Raw genomic sequence first — 10,514 nt, 5'->3', positions numbered from 1 at the left:
CGCTCGGTGAAATCGGTGCAGAGTCGAGCAGCGGCTCGCGCTTTTGTCCGTTCGGTGAAGGGCGTGGCGCAGGGGGCGTGGCGCAGTGGGCGGGGCGGAACTACGATGAGAAGGAACGGCCCTGGAAGATAATGAGTCATAGAGATGCATAGAGATACGTAAAGATAGAGACCCACAAGGATACATAGACATGTATAGATACCCATATAGACTCATAGGGTTACATAGAGACCCATAGAGATGCATGAGACATAGAGACGCATAAAGATACACAGAGACCCAAAGGGATACATAGATCTACATATATATATATTTAAAGAGACCCATAGAAACTCATAGGGTTACATAGAGACTCATAGAGATACATGGAGACACATAAAGATAGAGACCCACAAGCATACATAGAGATAAATAAAGATGTATAGAGACCCATAGAGACTCATAGGGTTACATAGAGACCCACAGAGATGTATAGAGACACATAGATACACTTAAATAGACATAGGGACCCATATAAATAGAGACCCACTGGGATACACAGGGATTCATAGAGACCAGTAGAGGTGCATGTACGTACATAGAGTCACCTACAGATTCGTAGAGACCTATCGATGTATACCCATAGAGATACATAACGAGTCTATACTCCTAGAGTCTATATGAATACATTACAGGGTCGCAGTCATTACACACAAATTGCTCACGATACCTCGCTGATCTCGTCGAGGAGCGTAAACCATCACGCAAACTCCGGTCATCCTCGCAGCAGCGGCTTTTGGCACCCACCGAACAGAGGCGGTCACTCCATCGCGCGGCCCTTTCAGATGCGCTTCTGCGGCCGTCTGGAACGCTCTTCCATCCAACATTAGGAAGCCACTGGAGCTACGCGCTTTCACGTACATCCGATAAGCAGGGTTGGCTACGTACGGTGCGAAAGAAGTTCAATATACTAACATTACACACACTAACGTTTTAATATAGATGTAGTTCAACAACTTTGAAGCAGCAGTGCACTGTCTCGGGACAAATCGACATCGAGGTCTCCTAAACACGAACGATAATCAGAAAAAAACATGAATAATTTTAGCAATCCACGGCTGGTACATAGAGATACATAGAGACCCAATACAGACTCATAGAGTTACATAGAGATCCATAGAGACCGTGTAGTAAACCAACTGTGTTCTACGCTGCTTCAACGGAGGAGGGACAGCAACACGACACGAACTCTCTCTCTGCGATGAAGCCTTCTTGTCGTGGCTAGCAGCAGGACCTCGACATTGACCATCGACCGCCCGATCTCATTGCTGTTGCAATGAACTCATCCAATTCATTGCTGTTGAAATGAACTCATACAACTCATTGCTGTTGCAATTAAACCATCCAACTCATTGCTGTTGCAATTAATTTATCCAAACGCATCGCTGAACTCATTTCTCCTGAACTCGTTTGCCCGCTGCCACCACATCACGTGCGACAAGAGACTGTCATTGGATTGACCCCCGGGGGGGTTGACGGACTTAGTCATGATGGTGGTGATGATAATGGTGATTATTATTAGGCAGTTCATGTCTCCATCGGGCAAAACAGCGCTTATGTAAGTACAAGATGGGAGGAGCTGTGGCGCAGCAGTTAGCCCCACGGCACTAGATGTACCCTTCCGCCGATTACGATTCCCGACTACGGGCCTATGCCTCCCCTCTCCCCCCTAGGTTGACTCGGCCTGAAACGAGTATACCAACACCGCGTTGCGTAATCACCCGGAGGGCATGGCACGATGTCAGCGTTCCATCCATCCACACAGGCAATTGATTTATTTAAAGGGCTTGGCATTTCGGGTGTGATGGCGCACTTCTTATCAATTGCGATTGCCACGTCGCTTCTGAAAATGAAGCTAATAGCTCAGTGGGCTTTACCTGGTAGAATAAATTAGTTGAATTGCGTTTGTATATTTGTCGTGATTTGCTTACCTTTTCTATACTTTGTACGCCTATCGTGTTTTTGTATTGTTGAGAATCTGGGGGGGGGGGGAGTGATTTGTGGCTTATCAGATTCCTCCAGGACAAATACTCACCACTGCCCACCCATCACCATCCTCCCCCATCCCACGACTCGCCTGCCTTGTGATAAAAACCTCGAGGTGGTGATGATGATCGGGCGCCACGGTGGCTAGATGTTAACTACCTCGCCTGGTATACAGGAGGTCGTGGGTTCGATCCCGATCCCGATCCCGACCCTGACGCCTGCTGCTGCTGCTGTATATTTGGAGTTTGCGTGTCTCTCTCTCCCGGTGACTCGCGTGTATTTTTTTCCGGGTCCTCCGGTTTTTCCCCTCCACATTTAGAATCAACGTCACGCGTTCGGAGTATAGGGCGGCTGCTGTAAATGTCCGCACGATACGGCTCAGTGAGCCTTACCTGGTAAAATAAAAAAGAAAGTTTTAATTTTAGTGATGGTCAATCATCATGGACGCATTGTTTGACCGCAGTGCAGGCCCCTTCCGCCAGCAGTGGGCACGAGCGAGCAAATTGCAGTGCTGCGCCTTTAACTTGTGACTAACACACACAAGGTCACGCCTGGTGATTTACCAATCGAATCGGTGGTCGATGTTGGTAATCGATTACAGGTGTTGCTGGTTGTAATTTGACAACCCGAGGCAGTATTAGGGGCTACAGGATTGGGTTAGAGTTGGGGTTATTGTTGGTGTCAGTGTTTAGGGGGTTGGCGTGAGAGTGTGCGGGTTATGGTTGCGGATCAGTGTAAGGGTTTGGGGTTAAAGTAACTAGGTAATTTAGTTAGTTTAACCGGGTAAAGAGTCTCGTGACAAAATGAAAACAAAACAATTATCAGCGGCCGTGAACCGAGGAGAGGTGAGAGCAGAGAAAGACAAACAGCAATCAGTGCAAAAACAACCAGAGCAGCGGTTTGACAAGAGCGCACGGACATTAGTAAGTGCTAAACGAAGGACATTTCCAGTGAACTCAGAATTTAAATACCTTTAAAGAAAGCATTCAAAGACTCGGGAGGGGTGGGTAGGTGGGGGGAGTTATTGCACAAGAATAAGTATAATCAGACAAGGGACGTACGTCAAAGGTTTACGATGAGGGTTGGTGTTGGGATTGGGGATGTGTGTTGAACGTTACGATGCAGGTTGGGGTCGTGGCGATGATGATGATGCGTGAGGGGGTAAGAGGGGTGGAGGTCGGAGTGCGTCACGCGGATCAACCCACTCACATTGTCGCTCACACAGAAAAAAAGACAAAGATCCCCCGTGTAGCCTAAACAGACTGTTGGGGCAAGTGCTGTTAGCGAGCACCTATAAAGGCCGGCACGGCACACGAGGGGGTGGGTGGCCAGCACCACGCCCAGCCGTCTTTGTCTCCCTAAATGGCGATATTTACACACCGCACCAGGTACTAATTCGAGGCGGAGTAGACCTAGGGGAGGTCCACACACACAGCTTATACACGCACTGCGATTTGTCCCGGGTCCCGCACTCGCCTATGGACGGCCCTGCCAGGCCGCCTTTGTCTCCCTTAGTGCCGATGTTCTACACGGCCGAGTCGAGCCCAGGGGAGACCAGGGGCTGGGTGCAGGTTATCGCACCTCCGATTAGCACGGGCTGGCTACGTGCGGTGCTAAATAAGTTTCAACGTCACGTACGTACAAGGACATCGTCATCGTCACCGGCGGCGGTGGTGGGTGGTGGATGACGCAGCCGCGGAGCAGGAATTCCTTCCCTGCAATGGCAGCGAAGTTGTCAACATGAACGTCTCGGCACGGTTTTTTTGATTGATTATCTCAGCGATCTTTAATGCACATCGAATGACGATGATTGCGACAGTCAACCCCAGTGACGCGGGCATCACAGGCGCCCGCCACCGGCTACTCGTGGGTGCGTCTTATAATCCGGTTCGTGTGTCGTATGACTTTAATGACAGATTGGAGTGCGTCTTATAATCCGGTACGTGTGTGTGAGAGAAACCAGATTTGTATAACTTTATTGGGCACATTTGGGTGCGTCTTATAATCCGGCACTGTGTGTGGCCAGATTTGTATAACTTTGAGACGTTTGGGCGCGTCTTATAATCCACTACTGTGTGAGAACAGATTTGTATAACTTTATTGACAGATTGCGGTGCGTCTTATTTTACGGTGCGAACCCGTGGTTTAAAGTGCAGTCTCGAACCCTCATCCACTCTGATCTATGTGGCCCTCTGCGTGCCATCAAAAAGGGGCACTCGCCCGAAACGTCGCCTGTTATCATTACACCCTTTCTATTAACTCACTCTGTCTGTTGTCGTTGTTGTAACTCAATTTTAACCCACTTCCCAATGTGGTATCGACTGCAAACTTGGTATACTTATGCAATACTGATGACAATACTATATTTTATCATTAAAAAAAATATTTTTTAACATTCTTTTTTATATGTTATGTTTCGCCTTGGGTCTAATTGTCCAAGCTTCTGGGCCACTTCCTGGAGTCGTGGAGTTCTGCCATTACCAGTACATTTCATAAAAGCGTGTTTTTTTCATAAAGTTTTTTTTGAATCTTACTTATTTTATTTATATATTGTACCTCTCAAGGCCACACGCGCGATGTAGAGTGTGCAGTACATCGTTTGTAAACTCCTTCCCCGAGGCGTATTCAGTTCCTCCGGTGTGTGATGACGATGCCTGTGTGTGTGTGGTGTGTGTGTGGTGCTTGACACGAGAGGGCCCACGTCAGGAATTCGTGGGCCCACGTGGGGAAGAGCTGCTCCTGTGGAGCGTCTCAAAAGCCACGATGACCTCATCCAGATAGAGGACAAACAAAGGTGTCCCCCCTCCCGTGTAGCCTTAACGCACTGTTGGAGAAAGTGCGCTTAGCAAGTTCGCGCCTGCGGGGTGTGGTCAACACCACGCGCCGACTGCCTTTGTCTCCCCGGTGATCAACTGCACGCCGCACCAGGTAATAATTTGAGGCCGAGTCGAACTAGTGGAGGCCCAGGACCGGTTTGCTGGGTTCCATTAACAGCGCGCTCACCGCTTCGCCACCGCTTTCCACGTGTGCACGCAATACAAAGTGTGGTGGTGGTTGAACCCAGTGTGATGGTGGTTGTTTAACACAGTGGTGGTGGTTGAACACAGTGGTGGTGGTTGTTTAACACAGTGTGGTGGTGGTTGAACACACTGTGGTGGTGGTTGTTTAACACAGTGGTGGTGGTTGAACACAGTGTGGTGGTGGTTGAACACAGTGTGGTGGTGGTTGAACATTGTGTGGTGGTGGTTGAACACAGTGTGGGGGTAGTGGTGGTGGTGGTTGAACACAGCGTGGTGGTGGTTGAACACAGCGTGGTGGTGGTTGTGAGGGTTGGGTCAGGGTCCAACAGGACCTCTCTGCAAACCGCCCGTGAAGCCACCCAGCCCAGCCGAGCTCCTAACGCACAGCCTATCCTCAGCACAGTCAACCGAATGGAGAGACCACCGTGTCCCAATACAACTTCAACAACACGAAAAGCAAACAATCACAAAGCAATCGACCAACCCCGCGTCTCCCCACAAAAGTCCCCCGACCGCGCGATGGAGTCTTGACTCTGGAATCTCCTCCAGGCCGCGTGCCAGAGCAGCGTGCGGCCTCAGAGCCCTGGGCTCGACTCGAATGCCCGCGGGTCACACGTGGCCGACATGTGGAGGCATGGGAGGTTCGTCATCCCCTTGACAGCGCCCGGCAGAGGCGGGGGGCACGGCCAGGCCCCCACAGCACCGCGGTGCCCTGCAGTGGCCTGAATATCACTCGGGCTGAAACACCAGAACCACATGTTTATGATACACGCCCCGTGTCAAACACGCTGCCTGATACACGGTGACCTGTCCATACACTTCGTGTGTCACTCTGCCTGATACACTGAATCTGTGGATACATTAAGCTCCAGGTCTCTCTGTCTCTCTCTGCACGAGGGATTATATAACAACCGGTACATAACGTTTCTCCTGGGCTATCTCTCTGTTGCCAGAAAACTAAAAACGCTGAAATATGATCCCACGAATGAATCATCACTGTACCTTTAAAATTAACATCCTCAGAAATGACTTCACCAAGGCGCACCTGTTGAAATGTGGTTAACTAGCATAATCATAACAATAATGATTATATCAGTAAATTATTATCGTAAGATGTTGATGGACAGGCACTTGTGTGAAATAAATCAAGCTATCTGAAGACGTTCACATGTAAATGTTTAAGTGACAATTATCGAGGTTGGAGAGGGCAACGTGGCTCGCAGCGACATGTATGATGGATGCGGTGATGCTTGGTGTCGGTATAAAGCACGTGGCCGTCAAGAAAGATGATGATGATGATGATGACGGCGACGATGATAATGTGTTCTGGATGTGGTGTGCCGGGTACAGACCCGGCTGTGGGTTTCCACCTCAGCTGACCCCGCCTGTAGGAAGGGTTGCCGACTGCATTCTATAAACCGGTGGGTGAGTGGTGAGGTGGTGGGGTGAGTTGGCGGCTAGTGAGCAGTGTGAGGTGAGGAGTGGTGAGGTGCTGGGACTGCCCACCAGTGATTAATACCTCACAGCAGCCCAATGCCGGATTCAACTCTCACACAGCAGACTGACTCGCGCCTGTTCCACCCCCCACGGGACCCCCCCAACCCACCCCCCATCCCCCAGTGGAGCAATTAGGTTAATTAGGGTAATCACGGTAATTAGCAAGACCTCCAGGGCCCCCCCCCCCCCACACGTGCCCCTCCCAAGTCTCAACCCACGTGGTCAGCGTTCTCAACGCAGGGACGACGCGCAGGCAGCCAGCGATTGATATAGATACACGCAGACAAAGAGCCCCCGTATAGCCTCAACAGGCTGGTGGGGCAAGTGCTGCTGTTAGCGAGCAGCACCTATGAAGGCCGGCACGGCACACAAAGGGGATGGGTGGCCAGCGCCACGCCCGACTGCCTTTGTCTCCCCGGTGGCGATGTTTTTCACAAATCGTGCCACGGACTCGATTGAGGCTGAGTCGACCTAGGGGTGAGTCCTATGGACCGGTTCAGATAATCGTCACTGCTGTTGGCCGTGAGCGAGAATTGAACTCGGGTCGCCGGGTTCATGGCGCAGTGCGCTAACCGATTCTCCACCGCTATATAGAAATACAAAGACCAAGATCCCCCATATAGCCTCAACAGATTGTTGGGGCAAGTGCTGTTAGCGAGCACCTATGAAGGCCGGCACAGCACACGAGGGGGTGGGTGGCTAGCACCACACCCAGCCGCCTGTGTCTCCCAAGTGGCAATGTTTAAACTCCACACCACGTCCTCATTTGAGGCTGAGTCGACCTAGGGGAGGCCCAGGTCCGGTTCAGATAATCGTCACTGGTGGTGACTGTGAGCGCTTAACAAGAACACTACCGCTTCCCCGCTACAACACATACACAGAGAGAGACAAGACAAAGATCCCCCGTATAGCCTTAACAGACTGCAGGGGCAAGTGCTGTTAGCGAGCACCTATGAAGGCCGGAACGGTACACGAGGGGGTGGGTGGCCAGCACCACGCCCGACCGCCTTTGTCTCCCCAGTGGCGATGTTTACACACCACACCAGGTACTTATTTCACGCTGAGTCAACCTAGGGGATGCCCAGGACCGGTTCAGATAATCGTCACTGGTGATGGCTGTGAGCGGGAATCGAACTTGGGTCGCCAGGTTCGTAGCGCAGCGCGCTTAACACGAACACGACCGCTTTCCGCTACAACACATACCGAGAGAGAGACACACTCCCACAGGCAAGACATTAACACACAGGCAGTCACACACTCACAGCCTCACTCACGCCGTGCAACACACGTTGGGGAACGCCATCTCCCCATAGGGCGATCCGCAAATATCCATCCAGGTGTGTATGTCACAGTGTGTGTGTGTGTGTGTGCAACCCCTTAATATAAAAGAAACTCAGAACCGGCTGAATGTACATCAACAACAATAACAACAGGCACTGATGAAGCCACCGTATCCCCCAGAAAACCTTAGCACCGCGCTCGCACACACAAACACGTGGACACATAGCACGACACACACACACGTGAGCACATAACACGACACACACAGCTATCGGGAGGGAGCGGTGGCGCAGTGGTTAGCGCGTTTGCGCTGCAAACAAAAAAACCCAGAGACCCGAGTTCGATTCCATGTCCGTGGCGAGTTGCGTCTGGAGGCTTCCAGCCCGCTGTCATCAGCGACCCTTACCGCTCTTCTCGTCAAGGAGCATACAAACCATCATCATCATCACGCCAACTCTGCTCGTCATCCTCGCAGCAGCAGCAGCGGCAGCTTTTGAATCGCCGGTCGGACAAAGACGCGCGGCGCTTTCAGATGCGCTTCCGCGGCCGTCTGGAACGCTCTTCCCTCCGATGTGAGGAAGCGACTGGGAGCTACGCACTTTAAATCGTCTAGATCGACACGAACTCATTTCGTGAGAACTGCTTTTTTGTTTAGTTTCTTGTCCTTTCCCTGCGCCTCCGATTAGCGAGGTTGGCTACGCGCGGTGCGAAAGGCGTTCAACGTACGTGCTTGTCTAGCCCACCTTCAATCGTGCTGTTCGTTGCTGGCCGCTCGGCGGGCGTGGTGAAGTATGGTCAAATAACCCACCCCCTCCCATTATCTACACGGCGTGCGTGGAGAGGCCTTCATCCAGCAGTAGATTGAGAACACCGCCGCACAATGCGCGCCGTGAAACGAGGATGGATTTATGAGCAGCAGACGTTCCGAGCAATGACCCTTCTTCAGGACGGAGACGTCATCGCGGAGCTATGAGGAGGTGTCTCAAGGCGCGCGTTCTTGAGACGTGAAAAGCTGAACGAGATAAAGGCGCATCCCTGAAAGTGCTCGACCGACGTATACATTTTTTGTTACAAATAGTTCTTATTTTAACAGCCAAGCCCCACTAAGCTGTGTAGTTGTTTTTCAGAAGCGACCTGGCCACAAATGATAGCTCAACCACTCACTCAGCCACTCACTCACTCACTCACCCACCTGCTCACTCACCAACTCGCCCACTCACCCACTCACCACACTGCAGCTGATAAACGCATCTCGTCGCGGAATTTACCGACTCGTTTTCCCAGCTCCCTTAGAAGCTCGCTCGGGTCAAGAGACGTGGACTCCCCGTCAAATTTACGACCTCAGCCGTCGTGCGCTTCGTTGCTGGCCGCGTGGAGTCTAGGGACCCTCTGCGCCTAAACTGCGCTCAGCCACCCCGGGTCGCGTTTCTCTCTCAACGCCCAACGCGATGTCGCCCGACCTCAACGGCTCCCGCGCAGACGACCTCTGCGCGCCCAGATACCGCGACTTCAACTGCACAGAAGTCGTCTACCGGCCCGCGACCCGCGCCGCTCTCCTCTCCACCCTCCTCGTCTTCGTCGTGGTCAACCTCATCGGCAACGCGACGGTCATCGCCTCCATCCTCTACTTCAGGCAGCTGCAGACGTGCACCAACGCGCTCACGCTCTCGCTCGCCTGCACCGACCTGCTCGTGGGCGCCGTCGTGATGCCTCTGAGCGCCACGCGCGAGGCCTACACCTGCTGGTTCTACGGCCACGCGGCGTGCCGCCTCCACACGTGGCTGGACTACTCGCTCACCACCTCGTCCATCGTCCACCTCGCCTGCGTCGCCGCCGACCGCTCGGTGGCCATCGGCGACCCGCTGCGCTACCGCGAGCGCGTCACGCCCGCCGCGGTCGCCCTCATGGTGGGGCTCTGCTGGCTCAGCCTGGCCGGCTACGCGCTGCCCCTCCTCGCCTTCTGGCCCACGGTCATGGTGCCCGAGCCCTGCCCCGACAACTGCAACGTGGAGGTGAACGTCGAGTACGCGATGGCGAACACGGTGTGCGCCTACGCGCTGCCGCTCTCCGTCATGGTGGTGGTGTACGCGCGCATCTACGTGCAGGCGCGCGCCCAGTCGCGCAAGATCAAAGCCGTCGCGATGCCGGCGGCGACGGTCGAGGAGTCGTCGTCGCTGTCGTCGTGGAAGGCGATGAGACACGAGCACAACGCGACATTTACCCTGGGCACTCTGGGAGGAGTCTTCGTCCTCTGCTGGGTGCCCTACTTCATCGCCTCGTCCGCCGAGTCGTTCCTCGACACGGACACGGCCATCTTGCTGGTTGACGTCGCCAACTGGTTCACCTACGTGAACTCCACCATCAACCCGGTGCTCATCGTGTCGCTCAACCGCTCCTTCCGCGGCGCGCTGAAGCTGGTGCTCAGCGGCAGGGTGTTCACGCGCAAGTGCAGGGAGAGCGATTTGCTCGATTGACGTAGGCGAGGGAAAAAGATTGAAAAAAACCCATTCAAGACAAGCCACGGTGAGTGCGATTGTGGGCCATGTGCAAGCAAAAGCTATGCGTCCGCAGAGTAAACCCGCGGTGTGTCTGTCTGAGCGCATTCAATGGAGGAGGAGGGAGGAGGAGCAAATCGACACGAACTCTTCTCTCTCTCTGTACTGAATCCCTCTTTGTCGTGGCCAGCAGCAG

General features: G+C 53.0%; 1 pseudogene; it reads left to right on the top strand.

Annotated features, from left to right (window-relative positions):
* Nucleotides 1-9,271: 9,271 nt before the first annotated feature.
* LOC144727858 (trace amine-associated receptor 365 pseudogene) lies at nucleotides 9,272-10,297 on the top strand (annotated as a pseudogene).
* The last annotated feature ends 217 nt before the right edge of the window (nucleotides 10,298-10,514 follow it).

This window comes from Lampetra planeri, chromosome 27 (assembly GCF_965212315.1).
Source record: "Lampetra planeri chromosome 27, kcLamPlan1.2.h2, whole genome shotgun sequence".
Lineage (NCBI taxonomy): Eukaryota > Metazoa > Chordata > Hyperoartia > Petromyzontiformes > Petromyzontidae > Lampetra > Lampetra planeri.
The sequence above is the reverse complement of the archived record's forward strand: the minus strand, read 5'-3'. Positions and strand labels throughout refer to the sequence as shown.